The 20,245-nt window shown below is 40.0% G+C and overlaps 1 long non-coding RNA gene across 1 annotated transcript in view; it reads left to right on the top strand.

Annotated features, from left to right (window-relative positions):
* Nucleotides 1–14,834: 14,834 nt before the first annotated feature.
* LOC148050781 (uncharacterized) overlaps nucleotides 14,835–20,245 on the top strand; it is a 43,433-nt gene continuing 38,022 nt past the window's right edge. Inside the window, exon 1 of the long non-coding RNA XR_015700625.1 lies at nucleotides 14,835–14,946. This is a non-coding gene — a long non-coding RNA (uncharacterized LOC148050781). The remainder of the gene's footprint in view (nucleotides 14,947–20,245) is intronic.

Below are 20,245 nucleotides of genomic sequence, written 5' to 3'. Positions count from 1 at the left end.
GGTGTTGCACTAGAAAGGGAAGAGAGGCCACCATCATTGGCTGGTCCAGGGAGAGGTGGAAGAAATGCCCAGGTCCCTCAAGAAGGAAACCCTCCCAGCTCCCCCGGGGGAGATGTCCCCGCACAGCTCACCTCTGCTGCTGCGAGCGCGCCTCCTGGGAGTCCCGGCTGCCTGAGCCTGTCAGGGCAGGGGAAAATCGTCTGATGGCTCTGGGGTTGGGCACTGAGAGCTGCAAGAAACAACTCCCCGAGCACAACACCAGCACCAAAGGCCTCGCTCAACACTCCACACCTCGCGAACTCGCTCAGCTGGAGTGCGGGCACGAGCTGGCTGGGTGAGACTCGGTGCCCGAATATAAGCAGTGAGGGACGCCTGGTCACAATCCGTTGCTCAGGGATGTCATAGTCCATCGCTAGGTGACGTCACAGTCCATCGCTTGGGGACATCACGACGGGCCATCCTTGCCCGTCACACTCACCCCGGCAGCACTGCAGCCCCAGCACATGCATCTGGGGTTACAGCAGCGCCACTGCCCACTCCATCCCCCCATCTCTTGTCTTGTGCTTGGCATCAGTGTTTCACGCCAGTCATTGAGGCCTCAGCCATGGCTTCCCAGGGCCCCATCAGGTCACTCTGGCCATGGCAGATGTCTCCAGGCACATAAGGCAAGAGGGTTCACTGGGTAACACCTCGTGCCTCCCTGGGAGGTGGCAGGACAAAGTCCCACGGGCTCTCCCCACACCCCAGCGCTGCTGGCCAGCCCCCTGGGCTCCCCTGCTTCCTTCCGTGGGGTGTCACAGGCAGCACTTGGCTCGCTCTCGCAGGGTTTCTCCTATATTTCTCTCCTTCCCATCCAAACCATTCTATGTTTCTATGTTTCTATGAATCTATGATTAGTTCTTAATGCCAAATCTCTTGTCCTTGATCAAACTGTGATAGTAAAGAACAATTTCCCACACCATCTCTCTGTAGCCAGTGTTTTAGATTCATCTTAGAGGGTCAGACTTACAAAACAGAAATTTCAATATGTTATCCCCTTTTATGCCATGTTTGTACTTTGGTTATTGGCTTTTTAAGCCTGCTTTGAAGCTGTGTCAAAGTAGCTCTGAATCAGGAGAAACTTTAAAATTTTTAAGTTGAAAGTCTAAACAGCCTCAATATGCTGTATAAAATTGTTCTGAGGATCGAACCTCCTACTATGGTACCCTGGAGCATTCAGTCACTTTCAATAAATCTCTTTTAATAATTTCTCACTTGTCCTTATTATTACTATCAGCCAGAGCATCTCAAGGCAATGTTAGAGTAAAGTCTTTGGCTAGATGCAGAAGTAAGGTTTATTTGAAAGTTAACGTGAAGGAAAAGTAACCCAAATGTGAACTTACTGGGGAAGGTGACTTTTTTTTGGCATGAATTTACAGATGGCTGGTGTCAACTCTGTCAAAAAAGTCAGTTTCTTTGATTTCAAGAAGTTATGTTATAGGGTAAGTATATTGAGAATGGAGTTTTGGAGGTGTGTTTTTCTCATCTTTAAAGCTTTGTTTTTATTAGTTTTCTTTCATTATCTCTGGAAAAGCTACGTTCAGCGTCTCCTGGGAATATCTGCCATTAAATAATTTTTGAGGGATATGGATCTGGGCTACTTGACTTTTTCCCAATCTTTTATCAAAAAATACTTAACCGTAACTTTCCATTACAAAATATCCTGTGAGTTTGAGGAAGGGATTTCATGTACTTTAAGTACCTTGTGCTAATTGCAAACGCCTTTATTGATCTCCACCATGTGATGGAGGGAATTCAAGCTGGAGACTGCTCCCTTGTCTTCAGCTGGATGCCAGATTTGTCCTGATTTCCAATGCATTTATTCAGATAGTGATAGAAGACTAATTCTTAATTCTTACCCAAGTAATTATCTGAATAAATAATGGTAATTCCCCCTGTGAAGTGAGGGGGATCAAAGCAAAAGGATGCCCAACAAGCTTTTGTGCAGTTGACTCTTTACCATCCAGACAACAAAGCTATTCTCAGGTTTCCCCTGTCCCAGCAGCCTAATTCTTGCAGGTTCTGTGGTCCCAATGGTATTCTGTGCCCTAAAATTTATTTTCCCATAATCAACTTGTTTAAAAATGCGTGGGCTTAAGAAAACACCTAAAGCACTTCCTCACCCTTTAGTGAAAAGATTCAGTCTCAGGACTACACCATTAATAAATGTGCATTTATTTCGCTGAGAACTATTCCCAATCCCAGTTGAAGCCATTTTATTCTGCAGAATATGGTGCTCCCTGTACTACGGTATTTGATAAAGAAGGACAAAATCAGGAAGAAACTTCATTTTTGGTGTCTTTCTGTTTTGTTGTTGTTGTTGTTGTAGGACTGCCAGGAAAAGTTCTCAAACAAGGATTGGGGAGAGTGAGGGAAGTTAATTCTTTCTTTATGGTTGCTCTTTTCTCATAAACAAACACTCAGCTTTGCTACCAGTCTGTCATAGATGAGATTTAATCTATATAAAACTCTTGACAACTGTGGTGATAATTTCAGCCTCCAAGTTTATGAGATTATAAAAGGCAGTTTACCCTCCGCAGTCTGTAAAGGGCTGAGTTCAGGCATGCTGCAGTTGATAATTCAGACTATTCATTTTGAGGCTAAGATAGATGCTGAAGCCTGGTACTGCCTTGTGACCAGGCTATATGGTATGGCTGTAGGGCTTTGACAGAAAGAAACAATTTTTTATGAAGTCATTGGTGCTATAACAATGAAAATGATCTGGCTCAAAGTGCAGCTTTCAAAATATACCCAGTATAACTAACGCTGGTGACTACAGGGGAGATGGGAGCATGGATATGGTAATCGCTAGATTGCATTAATATAAAATAATATAGCTAGTGGGACATTAGTACAGAAAACAGCAGTTCCTTGCCTACAACAAGCATTTTAATTGAGCACATGAAGCTTGTGAACTCAGGTGGCTTTTCTCATTTGGGATCCTGTTGCCTTTCTGTGCAGACAGATGTGCAGCTGCAAACCGATGGTGATTTCACCATGCCAGGGCTGTGCAGCAAAGGCCTCCTGTGCTGACGGGCGTGGGGAAACACCTATATGGTATTGCTGTCCTTACCTTTGGCATACACCTATATGGTATTGTTGTCCTTACCCTTGGCAGCCCTACCACTGTTTACAGCAGACAGTGCTGATAGCAAGCGAAGTACAGCAGTGATTGGGGAGTTAATGGAGCAGAACCTATTTTTCACTGTTTCTGTCAGTACTTCACAGTACCAAGGGGAAAAGAGAGCTGTAAAATAGTAGAGCGTGACTTTTGAACCATCGTTTTTGCTTTCCCTCCTGTGGTTCTGGGTAAGGCTGTTATGAATCTTGAAAGTTTTGTGATTCAGGGTCTGTAGGCATTAGCTGCCAGGGCGCCCGGCTTGGCCTTGCAGCTTAAGGAGAGTATCTTGACTGCGGAGACTTCCAAAACGCCCTCTCCTTGGTCACACTGGTTCTCCTGGGCTGTGCAATCAGGCAACAATATTTTTATTAAAATACTTGTGAATATTTCCAATCTGTCTTATAAATACTAGTATCTGGCAAAGTAAAACTGGTAATCCATTTTGCCAAGGCAGTGTGGGCAAGAGCCTTCTGCATGTGATTGCTGTCCCTGGGTGCGAGCCGTGCTCAGGGAGCGCACGCAAACTCAGCCCAAGTGGAAGAGCCCTCAGGAGGGAGGACACTGATGTACATCCCTTTCCTCTACCCAAACATAAAGTTTCATGAAACCTTGAAGAAAACAATGATGTTTTCTATTCTGTCAAATTTGGTTGAACCAGGTTGAAGACTTTAAATGGAAGAGAAGGAGACTGCTGGAGGGTGAGAGGGATGCCTGAGCAACTGTCTGTATCTCAATTCCCCAGGAACCAGGGTAAAAACATATCAGTTCTTCTCTCAGAGTATTGATTTCCTGAAGGGAAGGTAAAGGCTAAGATTTAGATTTCTTCCTGATTGATAAGACTCTGGCTCATAATGAGAAAAGACAGAGAGTGTTGTGAAGTCTTACAGAAGGTCCAGAGATATCAGTGTAGTCCTGACAATACTGCACTCAACGGTCCAGAAACATGACAATAGAAGCAGATATATATTTTAATTAAATATTTCACATATCAGTTGTAATTATTTCCAATTAGCACTAACGAAGTAAGGATGGTGCAAACAAGCATTATAATCTGGTGATAAGCATTTTTTTAATTAATATGAATGGCATGGATAGTACTAATTGACTTAGTTTAGTGATTTTTTTTTTAAATACTTTTGTGTTGAAAGTCTCTTATTTTCTTGATATTTTATTGAGCTTCTCTTCTCTTCCATTGCAACATTTTTTGCTAGTTATAATTGAAATATTTTGAGTATCCCAAGCTCACTTTTATCCAAGAAAGAATATTGTCCCAGACTTTTACTTTATATTATTTTATTTATATATATTATATACTTTATATTTTTTTTATTAAAACAAACTTATACCTACTTTTCTTGATTCACATAGTCCTAGGCAGACTTACTGATGAAACTAAATTCTTGCCTCATCTCTGTTGCTGTAGTTCCCATTATTAACAGTATGACTGAAAGTTGGATGTTTGTGAGGCATAACAGTAAAAGCAAGAGCACTATGTATAAGGAGATAAATTCAAATGTCAAAAACATCAAACTAAATTTGAAATCTTCTTGTATTCTCAGACATTGACACCCTTTATCAATATTGAGGATTCTCTTTAGGAAACCCAGGCACAGAATGTTGTGTAACTTATTCTGATGAGGAATCCAATATATAATTTTCTACAAAGGGTGGCTTTGCCAACCTGAATAAAGCCTTCAAAATAATAATAACTCACATCCAGAAGATTTATGTGAATGGCTTTTCTCTGTAGCCATTTAATGTAGTGCATGATGTAGCCATTACATTTTTATTCTGGGCTGGCCTGGGGTCTCTGAGACCCAGGTCACCCCCCCCCCCCCCCCCATATGCTATTTTGGCTTTCTGTTCCAACTGCTGATTTTGCGCCAATCCAACTATTCTGTAAATATTTGTAGAAAAAAATAAAATCAAATGCATGACTTTTACAGGTCCAATTTTTCCTGGAATTTGATACAGGCAACTCACCCCATCTTTTGCAGAGCAATGCAGTTGCTGGGAATATTTAATGATAAAATAACCATGTCTAGGATTGGACTATAAAGTTTTGGGGGTGGTAGCACAAACTAGAAACCCACTCCTGGTAATCATGGTCCTCTCACTGCTTTCGGCATCAGAATGAATTTGTTTTACAATTTGAGTGTCAATCTTTTCCTTTGATTTAATTTAATCCGCTGCAGTATCTGTAGGACCTCAATGACTCCTGGAGGTACAGTAAGTGCTGCCACCGTTAAATAATGTCTTCATTTTCTTCCTTATCAGTACAGAAGGGAGAGTATGCACAACTGCATTAAAACTTGAGAAACATTGATTAAAAAGATCATATTTTTTGGTGCAGTCTCATTTAGTCTTTTAAAAGCCATCAGAGAGCATAATTACATCAGACCCAGGCACCAGATCTAGGACTGACAGATACCCTTAATTCCCTTTGGTCTCTGTGGAACTTGTGAGCGTTAAGCACATTTCAACAGTAGTCCTTGGACAGGAGACCATCAGTCTTTCCATTACTAAAATTACCTATTTTTAAACCAAATTAGGCGATAGCACTTAAAGAGAGGAAAAAAAAATTAAATCATAAAAATGAATAACAATTATTTTCTCTGCACATTTTAGGTGAGCAGTATGTAGTCATTGTCATAATAAATCATGAAATGTCCAATTTTGTGAGCTGAAGGGACCTTTGTGCAATTTAAGGAATTTTAGCGAGTAAAATGAACTATGAGAGAACAGCAGTTTTATTAAACTGCCTACATTTCTAAGACAGATTGTGTGGTTAACTGGCAAATTGGTGAGGCTATAAATAAAATATGTAAGAAGCAGCAGACTACAAGCCCCTTGTTTTATACACAGACTGTTTGTCCCTATCAGTTTGTCCCTATCAGTATACATGTTTTAAAAGCTGCTGTGTAGTTCGATAAGAACTACCTTTTCTAGTCATTCAGGCATCTGTTTGAAATTATATTATGTCATCACAGCACCAAATCTCATTCTGCTGATGATATTATTGGATGACATGTTATAATAAATGTATTTGCTGTTTGCTTTGGTTTATACCTCTAGGGGACCATTTTCCTCTTGGTGGAGGTAATTAGACCCAAAATTCTCAATAACAGATTCTCCACAGCTCACAAAATACTGAACGTACTAATAGAAAAGTATGAATTTCATTTTGTACATTGCTAAAAGTACTTTACTTTGCAGGAGACTCACAGATACCATCTACCTAAATGAAACAGGACTATAAAGGAGGTGGAAAATTACTTTGAATGAGATTTATTGATTTTTATTTTTTTCTAAATACTTTAAGACTTGCTCTTTTTTTCATCCTTTATTAAGATTTGCTGAGAAACTTAAGTAGGGAATTCAACCTTGTATGGGTCACACAAACCTTTTGGTGGAGAGTCCTTCAGAAAGGACCATCTGGATTTTTCCAACTGGAAAACCTTTTGGGCAAGGGGCTGCTGTGCCCAGCTCTGGGGTAATAACCCCTACAGGCTGGAAATGACATTTTCTGCTTCAGATCACATGCAGCTTTGGGGGAAGTCAGGGTTTTATACCTCTTGGTCTTTTTTAGAGTACCTAATGGTCTGGAATTATTGAATGAAGTTGCCTCTGAGCTCAGGGCTGGAGTCTGTCTTGCCCTTAGCTATGGGGCTGAAAGTACATAAGATTTTCCTCCCAAGTACTCAGAAGCCAAGCCAGACCATTCTTTATGGCTTTCCTTGGGATGTGGAAAGCAGAGGACCTTCTGATTGTTAATGATATTTACCGGCTCTTTCCAAAGGAGGAGGGACTTGTTGTATATAAATACTCTGTGGATATTGCGCCTTGTAGAAAATTGAAAATTGTTGGATCCTCAAAATTTCTAACACCTCGTTAAAGTTGATGGACTCTGGATGAAGCCTAGAAACAGCTTGGGAAAGTAATGATGGTAAACTGATTTGGTGATCAAGGAATGAATAATATATTATTGCAGCAGAAATTAATCTGTTTTGAGGTTTTTAAACCAAATCTTGGTTTCTTAGAAGCTAAAGGCAAAACACTGAGTCAGATGTCCTCCTTTTTTTCTGAAAGGGTTAAACAGTGTCCTTGTCTTTCTTCAGTAAAGCCAAATTTTAACATTTTAAAGCCGAGTTTGTTTGTTGCCTACATGCTGACCTTTAATACAAGCAGGGGGAAAGAAAACCAACCAGCAACAGAAGTCAGATTTAGGCAAAACCAGGAAATCTTAGAAAACCAGCCCAGTAAGAAGAACATTTACCAGAAGGTGCTAAGAGAGTGCCATTTAAAGACAAAATGAAGACTTTGAGTTACAAAACATCCCAGGAGCTGGAGTCCCAGCTCACTGAGAAAAATACAGAGCAGTAAAAGTAAGAAGTAATCATCTAGCCTAGGACAAGGTTTTTCAAAGCCTGCACTACTTCAGTTAGCTGCTAGCATCTGATTTCAGCAGCTCAGAAGTCCTGCTTTTTTTTCTCACAGCAGTAGATAACCCAGGCTCGAATGTGAAACCAATTACTAGCAGAAATAGCACTTATTTCTATTAATTCAGTGCTATTGACTAGTTGAGGTAGTTATGTGATCCTCAGCCCCACAGCAGCTGAGCACTGCCAAGAACTGGATTTCCATTTGTGGTTAAAGCTCCATTTGTGGCTGTGCTATCTGCCCTGTGCTGTAGCTGAGCTGCAGCCCTAAATACAGTGAGGTCTGGAGCTAAGGAACTTCCCAGAGCCATTCGCAAGCTGGGTATCAAAAGGTCCTGAACAGTTTTAATGTTTCTTAATAAGGGCTGGTTATTAATAAGTATATCCTCATCACCCAGTGTCACACCCAAATGTAAGTTTTTACTAATGTGACCCTAGGACGAAGAGCAGATTCCCCCATATCTTTTAGGTATAGGAAAATCTAAAATAAGAAATTTGACAGGTTGAACTGAGGGTAAAATTCTAGGTGGAGAAATTCAAAGCATAAGAAAAAGAGAAATTTATAGTATTTCATAAATCATCTCCATTGGACCTTATTTCCAAACTCTGTGCATCCAGAACCCCCATTTGCCTGTATGTGCAGTAGATATGGGATGCTCATAAATCAGCATGGCACAGGTGCAAATCCCTTTGGTCTGTGTTTTGTAAACTCTTTTTTCCAGGTTGATCCCTGCTCCCTAAGCGAGAGAAGTGACACAGCCAGCTCGCTGTGCTCTGCAGATGGGTTACCCGTTGCAGCATTTAGCTGCATCTGGTGCCCAGGGGTTGGATTTTCCTTTTATCAGCTAGCCAGGAGCAGCAGTCACATTTTGGGGGCTGATCCAAACCTCACGGTTGAACATACACGGGCAGAGCAGGAGTCTCTCTGGCCCTGGTCCACTGCAGCAGGATGAGTGCTGGAGCCAGTGCATCTGTTACCCTCTCTGACTTTGAGGTGCAATTGAATTTATTCCCCTCTTCATCATCTGTTCCCTGAATCTCTGCAGTACATGTTAACAGACAGCTATATGTCAGTGCTACGAATGCTATATAGGAACATTAAACCAGATTTGGAAATAGAAAATCTGCTTTCAATACTAGGAAGAAGTTTTCTAGGTGCAAACTCTCTCTGCTACCTCTATGCCTTGAACTCTTATGAAATCAATTGTTTGAAAGAAACAGAAGAAAGTTTCAAATAGGAATACATTTCAGTTTGGTTATATTGCCCATATACTAGCAAAATATTTATATATATGCTATTAGAGTAAGGGCACCTACAACTCCAGATTTTACCTCTGTAAAAATCTCCAAATGGGAGTTAAATCACACACTGCTGCAGCTATATGTAGTAGTGTCAATATTATTCTAAAATTTCTGTAGAAGTTCCCCCTGCAGAAGTTGAATGGCAGACTTTCTGTTGGCTTTGTCATCCACTCCTTAGACTTCCAGAACCATATATTATAATGTACAAAACATACCAACAGAATGCTTACCATGTTTCTCATAGCTCTCCTGTATGGGCCCTAGTTTGTAAACTTAGGACCAGATCTTTCAAAAAATCTTTCAGACTTGCAGAGAGCAGAAGGCTTAAGCAGCTGGATCCAGAAGCTCTGAGGTGTTGGTTCTGGTCTTTTCTTATGATAAGGAATGGGATTTTCCTTATACTGGCGTAAATGGAGTATCTCCATTGAACCTTCCATGGTGAGGCACCGCAACTTGTTTTTGCAGACCCAGAGAGGAAAATAGACCCGTGTGAGGTCATACTATGACATTGTTTGTCATCTAGAAAATTAGATGCCTGAATGACTTCATTTTCTGCCATTTTAGTCCCAAGTTTTGCATCTTTGCCAAAGCACTTGAAATCACTGAGATTAACTAGGGTAAAAACAGGTAAGTAGTCATGATGAATCAGGATCACAGAATTGCATTGCAAAATTTTGAATTTCAAATTACTTTTAATTCATCTAATTAAAATTAATTGCTTCTGCTTCTTTGGAAAGTCTAGACCGGAATGAGTATTTTCATCTTCCAGATCTAGCCCTTCATCTCTCCTCATTTGCTTTGAAGTGAGTCTTTCCAGCACTGACATTAGCTAAGAGGGCTATATTAAGAAAGTGGAAAAGCTCTGCTTGTCTATCACATCCCAGGATGGTTAGCTGAATTTTCTAAACACAAATTTGGTACAAAAATATTCATTAATGGGAGATGCAGTAAAAAGGTATAGTTTGTGTGAAAGCTCTCAGAGGCATTATAGAGCACTTCTCTTTCCTCTTTAATGACTATGTGCTAATAGGACCATTGGCTTTCTCTGCATTCCTGTTAATAGTTTTTTATTAATTTGGGGTCAAATACAGTGAAAATTCAATACATTTCATTTTGTATATATATTTGTGTTTGACTCTTAAGTAAAACTATGACTTAATTTAAAAATAGAACTGTTCAAAATGATTGACAGCTGCTTCAGTTTCCATTAAACTCTTTGGAAAGGCTCAATATTGGCTAAGGATATGATTGCCTGCACTGGTGTCCATCAAAAGTCAGTGTTTGCCAAGAACTGCCACGTGTTACCCCCTGAGATGCTGAAGTTTCATAATATAGTAGATGATTCTTGTCATACCTATGCTGTTATTTAAGACACAATACTGACCTTGAACGGTGATTATTGTTTACTATCTGCCAGAAAGTGCCTATCACATGATGAAGCTATATAAATAACAATGATACACTATCTACATGCCTTAATTGTCATTGAACAAACTTGTTTCACCTTTTAGATATTGAAAGGTTTGACGACTAGGTATTGTTTAACATTTTCTAAGTCTACCAATCAAAAGTATCTTAGGACACCTGTTGGGATAATACTTGAACACCATGCAGGAGACACAACAATGTAAAATACATGTTCATTTGCCTTTCACTTGCTTTTAATTGTTTTCTTTCTTTATTTGGATTATTAGTAAAAGGAAAAAAATCTGGTTTTAAAGGCATTTTCTTCTTTTCACAGGCAAGGTTTCATCCTCCATGGTCCTGCAGTGAATGAATTATTGTGGATTTATGAACATATTAATCATCTCCATGGAAACAGTTTGCAATTTCACAGCACAGGAGTTTGACTTCCCTGCATGACAGTGAAAAAGGAAGGATCTGAAAAAGGGTAGCTGAGAGGAGATAAAACACCCCTTCCAACTCAGGCACAGTCAAAAGTTATCAACAGCCGCTGTCTACTCCTGGGTCTGGGAAAGAAATCAGCCCTTCCAGTTTACGGGTGACAAACAGCGACCACAAGACCTTTGCAATCTGCAGGCAAGAGCTTAGGTCATGTATTGTGCAACAGACTCAATGTGCCCTCCATGAAAGACCGTGTTTGTAAGGGTAAATTTGTAATTATTATTTTTTTTCTGCAATGGTGTTATTTAAGGAAGCAACTATCTGGTTATGTATTTGGTTTGAAAATGGGGACCTCAGTAAATGAGACATATTAACCACAGAGGAAAAAAATGCCCAGTGTGAGGCTGAACAGAAGTGTCAATCAATAAGACAAATGTCAGGTGTTCAGTATAAGGGAAGAAAAGCAAATAATGAAATTTTTAGAAAATGCTGTAATAGACCAAAATCAAAGAGGGGAAAAAAATAGTAAAAAAAGGCCTCACAATTTTTTTAACCAACTTATCCTAGAACATTGTAGGTCTCTATATATTCTCCTTGTTTGTGCCAATGGGAAGGCTTTTAAGCAGAAGCATGGCTGTCAGGTTTGAATAGCTAAGTGCAGGACCTAATCCCAAGGAAAGGACTTTATTTCACAGAAGGTGGCATTCCTCACAGTATCTTTGAGCCTAGACCACAGGGTGGTAGCAGCCCCTTGTCTTTAATTGCTTGTCTTTAGTGGGAGCTGCTTGACAAACAACCTGTGGGACAGCATCAAGGCACAGGACTAACCAGAAAAGAAATATCTGTGAAATTAGGGCAATGAAAGGTATCTCCCATCGTATTTCATGGTCTGATCCTGAGGCTTCCAAATCCTGCATTAACTTCTGTCAAGAGGATTGATGAATGTCTTTACCTAAAAACAGGGTCGTGTTTCTTTTAGGCTACAGTTATCAGAACCTAAAATAGCTGTTAGTAGCATGTCAACAAACAGCCAAATGAAGGGTCCAAGAAGAAATGACATTACATTGATGTAATGAACTCAACTCATGATAGAAACCTGCTGTGAGACGTTCTAAAGAGATTATAAAAGAGTATAAACGGAATGGCAATCACCTTCCTCAAAAAAAGAATTAAAAAATATATGGATCATAAAGCAAACAGAAAAGAAAGAGATGATGATGATTATGGTCTGCTTTCATCATTATTTTATCTACTATTTTTCTCTAAAAGTAGTTTAACACTTTTGTTGCCAAAAAAATTTACATAAATGATCCACTGTATATAAATAATCTACATTAGGATGGTCTTTTGCTTTTCCTAGCAGGTCGACAAGGACATGGGTAAGAGAGCTTTCTGTTATCTGAAATTCAAACGAGGATTTTGTATGGACATCATAATGAGACAAACTGATACAGTGAAGCTTTCAATCAGCATTATGTTGACTGAGATATTCTGATGGTGGTGGTAACTAGATGTATGTGATCAAGTAACTCCTAAATGGAATAACTACATGCGGGTGTGTTGCAGTGCTGTGCCTTTCCCTGGATGCTGGCATCTGCACAGCAAGCAATTGGATATCCATTCCCATCCATTAGTTCACAATCCATGAGACAAAGTCCTGTAATAGTCTGAAAACAGAGAAGTTGTCTGGTGACATGAAAATTGCCGAAAACTGCTCTTTTCTTTTTAAATGCCACATATCTGCTTTCCAGCACTTCTTTGGACTTGATATCAGTCATCTCAAGGGCATGTGGATGGGATGCTGGGTGCAGTGCTGCAGGTAATGGGGAAAGGTGAAGGACCAGAGAGCTGAGCCAAAAGTTGTACATTTGGAAATATTAGCTTTGCTTTGACTTGCTTTCAGAGTAGCTAAGTCACTCTCTCTCTGGGTCTTGATGTCACCAACTGTAAGAGTTAGCTTCCCAAATGGACTCTTCTGGTTAATTAAATAAATTCTGTAAAGCTATATGGAGAAAAAAAAGGCAAAATTCCATAGAAGTATAAAACAGCATGAGTTATAACTGTATACATCTGGGTTTTGCTTAAGTTTTTGGACCTTAGAGATACACACACTGTAATGAATTATGTTTACTTAAGTATATTACTATTTTTTGACTGGTTATTCAGCTTTGGCACAATGCTGCAGTACACAGCTACATGGCTTTCTGAACTAACCTGGCGTCTTCATGACTTTGTGCTAAACATTTTAAATGCACTAAAGTTTTTGCGAGAATTTTATAGCCCTTCTCACGCAACAAACTGGAACAAAGAAATCAAATCCCCACTTACTGTCTACCTAGCGATGCACTTAACAGAAGTTCTAGCTACACGCAAGTTGTTAGTGGTGTATTTACAAAAGAGGTTACAAGATTTCATGTTATATAGTACTCTGGCAGGGAATTTGTTGAAAATAGCCCACATATTATTCATGTCTGCTAAGAATGTGGTCTTTGCTGGTCTTCAGTTTTGTCTGTTTTTTGTTTCCACAGTACATAGTTGTCCTTCAGCATCAGAGTTCAGGCCATATTGAGCTATTTTATTGCCCGTGGTTGCTCCCTTCACTGTTCAGGTTATCCAAAGCCATCCTGGTCTTTCAGCAACTGTCCAGCACTCATGAAATGGGAATTAGCTCTGAAGTATCAGGTTAAAACATAACCAACACTTCTCCCAGAAAAGGTACTCTTAGAAATTAATTATGGTCGTAAAGCTGCCAATAGTTCCCTTTCATAACATTCAGTCTTACTGCTGAGGCAGAACTGATCCCTACAGCTGAAGCTCTTCATCTTAGTAACAGCCCCCTAAGTCAGTCTTTGGTAATGATCATGCTCTTTATTGACCTGGATGTGAAAACCTCATAGCCTATTATAATGTGTCAAATCCTTTTAGTGAATATTTTTATAAGGGTTCCACTAATTAGAGCTGTGGTTGACTATGCTCTTAAAAACTGTGTGTGAATTGAATTAAAGTGCTAAAATTGGTCTAATCAAGAAAGAATGGAATATACTTTGGCCCGACTGAACTGCCAACACTTAAGCCGAGAAGAGTTTTAGCTTCAGTGGAGACAGATTCTTTAATGGAATAAATTGTTTTTAATCTGTAGATTTTGAACATTGCTGTGTTTGCTTGATAATTCCTTGGACTTTGTCAATATCCTATTTATATTATATGAAGAAATAAATATAGGCTATGTATAACAGAGTAAAAAAATGCTAATGATCTTGCTAAAAACCTCATGAAGTTGAAATCAGCTAGAGTAAGATAGTGAGGACATGTTACCTTGTCACCACTAGATATGCATGCCATTACTCTACGTAAAGATACGGCATCTAAATGTAACCACATTTTGGGTTAAGCCATGTTCTTTAGGTAAACAACTTACCCGTCAATGAGGTACAGTATAAGCATTAAAACAGAGGGCTGGGAACTGAGACAACCTGTGCTCTCTTTCTCCTGATGCACTGTGTGACCTTTGGCAAATCACACACAACTGCACTTTCAGAAATGGCTTCTTATTTTCAGTTCTACTTTCCAAGTATCCTTTATTCACTATGTGAAAGCCTTTAGGCAATAAGATATAAAGATCGGGCCAGTTGCCTGACAAAAGGAAACACTGAAAAATAGGGCTAAAAAATAGATTTTTCTATCTCTGTGCTCTCCAGTTTTATGATGGAGATGTAACACTTGCCTACCTAATAAGCCTTTACTAACCTCAACTGCACTTATAGAAGTTAAACTCCTGAGAAAACCTAGGGAGGTGCAATGCACTGTTTATCGTTATTCAACTTAGAGTCAAACCATTTATTTTTAAATACATCCTGCAGAGTGTCAGGAGGGGTGTGTGGTGGTGCTTGCTCTTTGTCCTTTGCAGAGGGCTGCTGGCAGGTGTATGCCTGGAAGTCCCTACAGCTGGAGGAAGCCCACCTTCATTATCTCTCTCAGCTGTGGCTGTGCTGCAGACCAGAAACAGCTGCTACCAGTAGAGCACCATGGGAAGGGAGGGTGCTCTGGGGAGAAGATTTATCAGAAAAGGAAGGGAGGAAGCAGTGAAAGATAAAGCATAGCTATTCAGTGTTGCTGTGGAGTCTATGGGCTGAAGCTTACAGAAGGTTTGGGTGTTCCTGTGAGCCTGTTTCTGGGAATGGGATAGTCATTGCTTTCAAGGTAAGGAGTCTGAGTTGTAAGAAACCTCTCACTGAATGGGAGATTTAGGGTGGATTTTCCCCACCTGGGGTGTTACTGTCTTTTAGCTGTTGTAGGATCTGCCTAGGGTTGCTAAGTTCAGTTTGGTTGTATATATATATACATACACCCAGGAGCTATGTCTGTGATATAAGACACAGCAGTCTCCTGGGTCTACATGTGAGCATAGGCTGTGCCTTGTACTGGTGTCAGGGTGGGAGCTGGGTGTTTGCTTTCTCCTATGCTTTGGGAAGCAGTTTCGCAGGAAGGAGGCTTCCAAGTTTTGCCTTGAGTCTTGGGGTGGCTTCTCACCAAACTTTGCCTTTCCTTGGTTGAAGGGAATTGTAGGAAAGGGCCTTGAGAAGGACATGACTGGCTGACATGGTGGGGGCTGTAAGGTCTTTCTCAGACCTCTGTTTTCATGGTTTTAGCTGCCTCTGTATTCATCCTGGTTTTGAGCTCAAAATCCTGCTATAGTGAAGTCTCCTAAAACTTATTGTCCTGATGACTGATGCTGGCCATTAATCACCTGAAGGGGAGTGGGTTACTTGCTTGGTAGTAAAATGTATTGTCTGCGAGCGCCTAGGACAGAGCAGTGCAGCGTGCAGTCATTATTCAGCATTGTGATGGGGCAATGAAGGGTAAACAAGAAAAAAACACGAGCAGGACATACAGTGTGGAAGAAAACCTATGCGGGTACAGTAAGATGGAGATCTCTTGCTGGATCCTTTTTCATGAGAAACATCTTATAGTGGTAAGACCACTGCTTTTACTTTAGTTCTGCACTGATGTTTACACCTATTTCCCAACTGAGGGATTTTAGGCACCTCACATGTAATCCAAACTAGAAGAATCAGCTTCTTCCCAGTACAATTTTCTTTCTTTAGGTCCCAAGAGTGGTCAAATAAGACTACTCAAGGCCAGCTGTAAGTCCTGGTGGACCAGCCTAATAGCTTTGTAGGCTTCAAAGCAGAAGTTCAGCTTGATCCATGGCTGCTGAGCCCAGAAGAGTTTTTCTGGCTGAACACCACAGTGACAAACTTCTCCCCTCTGATGTTTAGAGAAATGTTTGCTGTTACTGGCTTAAGTTAGAATGGGCCACCTGGTGGTACTGTAAAAATTGTATATGCCCCAGCAGCATTTCTAATAAACTGAGATTTTTGAAAAGGAAGTGATTGGACAGGCGTGCAGTATTGTTTGTAGGTATTTCCTGTAGCAGACTGACTTCTCTTGATCTGTCAGCTGGTGTTTACAGCCTGAAGGATCAGGCCCTTGTTCTGATGCATGAAAAATTTGCTATTTATAAACAATGTAGCAGCTGGAGAAAAAAAACCAAACCAAAAAACACAAATAACAAAAAGCAAATAACAGCCCATTAGGTTTTTGCCTCTGGGCTCCTGAGGTGAGGCTCACCAGGATGGGGGGGGGGGGGGGGGCGGAACTGGAAAAAACCAAACAAACAAACAAAACACCCAAAAAACAAAACAAACCCCACAAACCACCTTGGCGGGTGGACCCACAAAAAAACCTGAAAAGACAGGATTCTTGGATTAGTACTTACTCCTGTTGAACTTGCAGTTAACTTGTCCAGCAAGGAAATAAAAATCGGTCATAGGCAATGCTTTATGTGCCTGAGAGACTGAAAGATAATGAAATGAAGATGTTCAGCTTGCTTTCCTACTACTTATCAGATCCTCCAAATTCCTACTGATCTGAACAAAGTTAATTCTTTGGGGGAAACAGAATACGCCCCTGTTATTTTAATAGTAAGGAACCATTCCTCTGTATGTGGTTCAAGATGATGCAAGACCTGCCTTCCTAATTGATACTGTCTTGAGCATGTTGAATGTTCTGCAGAATCCTTATGGTAAGAGGAAAAGTATGAGACATAAAGAACAAAGAATTTGTGTATGTGTATATATGCACACTATATAAAATGTTTTTTTTTCTTGTAATTCCAAACTGATGATACGCACTGGTTCAGGCAACAGGTGTCCACATAGATGCAACAACACTGAAGTTCAGTGACAGGGAAAATAATCGTAGCTATTCTCCTAGATGCCGTAATTTAGCACGGCAAAGCAGTACTGTTCTCTCCATCTGACCACGTCTCCAGAGGAGAATGAGTGACACTACCATTGTTTGCGTTGTCGTGAAACTGTTCAGCTACCTCAGTAGCTCAGCTGCATAATCAATCATTTCCAACAATTAAAACAATGCAGTTCATTGGCAGCTGACAACCCAAAGTGCCAGCTGCTAATTTCTCTAGCTTGTGGGTTTTTTGGTTTTAAAATTGCACATGGATGGGAGTCACCCGACATTTCTTTCTCTTCATAATAACTTTTCTTGCTGTGTCTCACAAGCATTCAGCACAGGGCATGACAGACAAGTCAGCACAATTGTTGAGATGAGATCTTTGTTAACACAGAAATCATAACTTTTGTTAGTGGCGTAGCAGCACTCATCAGTTTCTAAATAAGATGAATAAAGAGGTTAAAGAACTTCAGTATTAGCTATTTTTGTAATGGGCTTCTCTTTCTAGAGAAACAGAAGTTGTTTTCAGTATTTTCAGTTTCTGAAGAATATGAGAGTATTCATTTAAGGCTCTTGGTTTAATGTTTCAAAAATTACAAGCAATAAAGGGTTGATGCATCTTGCTGCCATTGATCTTTGCCAATCTGTTTTCCTGGAGTAAATCTGCTAAAATGCCCTGCCCTGAAAAACTGTTTCAGTAGAGTGGATTTTTTTTTTACCATCTTTAACATATTTCTCCAGGTAGTGTGGTAACTATATGTATTAGGATGCTTTTCTTGGGAAATGGTGATGGAGAAATATTATTTGACTGCAAGTCTTTCTGCTTTGTCCTGTTGTATACATTGCTGTTTTATCTGCATAATGCAGACAGTTTAGGTTGAGGGAAATCATCTGTAATGCAGCCTTACAGTTTACTTCCAAGCTTTCTATAGCACTTTATAGATCTCCAAAGAGATCTATATGTTATGCTTGTAGCACTTTAGCAAGTGTAAATTCAACGTGAGGCTAGTTTAAGGAGCAATTAGGTAGCCTATGCTAATTAGACATAGCAGCTGTCTTTATGGAAAGTAGGCAGACAGATGAGATAGAAAAATGTTGGGTGAGAGATAAATGGTTAATATGCCCTTGGAATAATATGGGGCTTGCTTATGCTACCTTAATGTTTTGTAACATTGATGTCTGCTTTGATGTCTGCTTTAATGTTTAGTGTCTCACTGCTAAAGGACACTGAGAAACGCTTTAGTACAGTGTTTTTTGTCACGATGGTAACGGACAGCAGAGATTATCCTGTGCCTGTTGAACTCGGTGATAGCTTTGGGGCTGAGATTCAATGCTGTATGTGCAGTCCTGCTGTGGCTCATGGGCATTGCTAGAATCTAAAACCAGCTCCTTATGACCAGTAACAGCACTTCTAATTATGCAAGCTAGCATAAGCAAGTCTCACACTGTGAATCATAAATTAATCACAGACTTAGGGATTATTTTTTTCTTTCCTGCTTGCTCATATGCAAGGGTGCACTCTGATTACTGAATGCTGTAAGAGAAGGAATGGTCCTTGGTTAGCAGGAGTCTAACTGTGGCTGCTGCTCAAAGAGCAGGTATTCGGTGGGATGGGCTAGTTACTGCAGGGCTTATGCCAAAATCCCACACTCTTGTGTCTGCAGGGTTGTTAGGACCACTTCTGCTCAACTCTTGTCAACATCTATTTTGGCACTGGTAGGAATGAATGCTGTTGGTAGAAAGGCCGTGACTATGCAGTTTTCTTTCTGAGCTGGCTAGCAGTTTTGCCATGAGCACATATTTGCTCTCTTGAGACTGTCCCACACCATCTTAACCCAGATCTCTGGATTTGTTCTGTAACAATTGTGGAGTATTTATTCCAAAGAAGAAAATCCAAATGGAAGATTTTTTTTTTTTCCCCTTCTCCATGAGTTTTTGTGACATCTTTCTTTCACATCCAGAGTCTTCATCTCTGGAGGTATTTAAAGAACGGATAGATGTGGTGCTCGAGGACATGGTATAGATGGACTGGGCAGTGTTAGGTTAACGGTTGGACTTGATGATCTTAAGGGTCTTTTCCAACCTTGACGATTCTATGATTTGGATTTCTATGATTGTAATGTTCTCAAATGTTGTTTCTCTTTAGATTTTAATCAAATCCTTTCTATATTGACAGCTTTCACTTCAAAACTCCATAACTGGTTAGATTTTGTGAAGCATTCATAATAATTTTGTTACTGCAAATCCTCACAAAAAGAAATCAATCTTACAGAAATGTCCAGTGACAGAAATCCATCTGCTTACATTACTGCCTGATTGTGTTTCAAGTTCTACTTTTCCTCAGTGTTTCCCTATGTTGATAGGATTGTGCACAAATTAGTGTGTTGAAGTACATCTAGTAAATCTACAATCAACGCATAGGTATCTCTTTTCAAGAGACTTCCCTTTTTCCTTGCTTTAACTGTATTTAAACTTTGTACATTTACCTTAGTGTATATTGAACTTCAGTGTCTACTTACCTTGCCAAATGGAATTCACATTCGATGGCATGCCTCAAATATTTATCCTTTAGCAACTAGGTGGACTTTATTTCAACTTGCCATTTAGTTTGTAATACAAACCAATATATTCTTACACAAAGGGAACTGTATTTTAAAGAATAATAAGGAAGTTGTGTATTTAGTTCTACCTTCTTGCTACAGCTGTTAAGCACTGATGGTGTCCACTGAGGCATGGATGAGATCTTGTCTCTAAGGAAGCTAGAAACAAAGCCTCGGTTCCTGTATCTAGGGCCTGATGGACAGGCTCTTGAATCTGTCAAAAACCTCATTGCTTTGGTCTGTTAGCATGGATTTCTTTCAGGAGCTGGGAATAAGTAAAAAAAAATCACAGAAAGAACAGAGGAATTAGAGAAGGTTACTAATAGGGTTGTTTGTCATTTATATTCTTCCCAACTCTTCTGAGCTGGGTTTTTGGTGGCATCTGGAAAAGTGCTGCTGTTTGAATGAGACGTGATCAAAAAGCAGTAGGCACCTGGTATTTAAAGAAACAAGAAAGGTGTTTCAGATTAAAGACAAATGAGATAAGGGAGTAAGGAACTCGGTAAGAACAACATGGTTGAGGCTGCCTTTACAGTAAAAGAGTTGGCAGAACTTTGAACTAGAGCAAAACCAAGTGTGATGAAGACATGCAGAATGTCTCTACAGTGTCCTGTAAATCTATGAGCTGTTAGAGACTTGTCTCTCAC

This window comes from Nipponia nippon, unplaced genomic scaffold (genome assembly GCF_047370975.1).
Source record: "Nipponia nippon isolate SJK-2023a ecotype South Korea unplaced genomic scaffold, ASM4737097v1 scaffold_7, whole genome shotgun sequence".
Taxonomy (NCBI): Eukaryota; Metazoa; Chordata; class Aves; order Pelecaniformes; family Threskiornithidae; genus Nipponia; species Nipponia nippon.
This window is presented reverse-complemented; position numbering and strand designations above follow the sequence as displayed.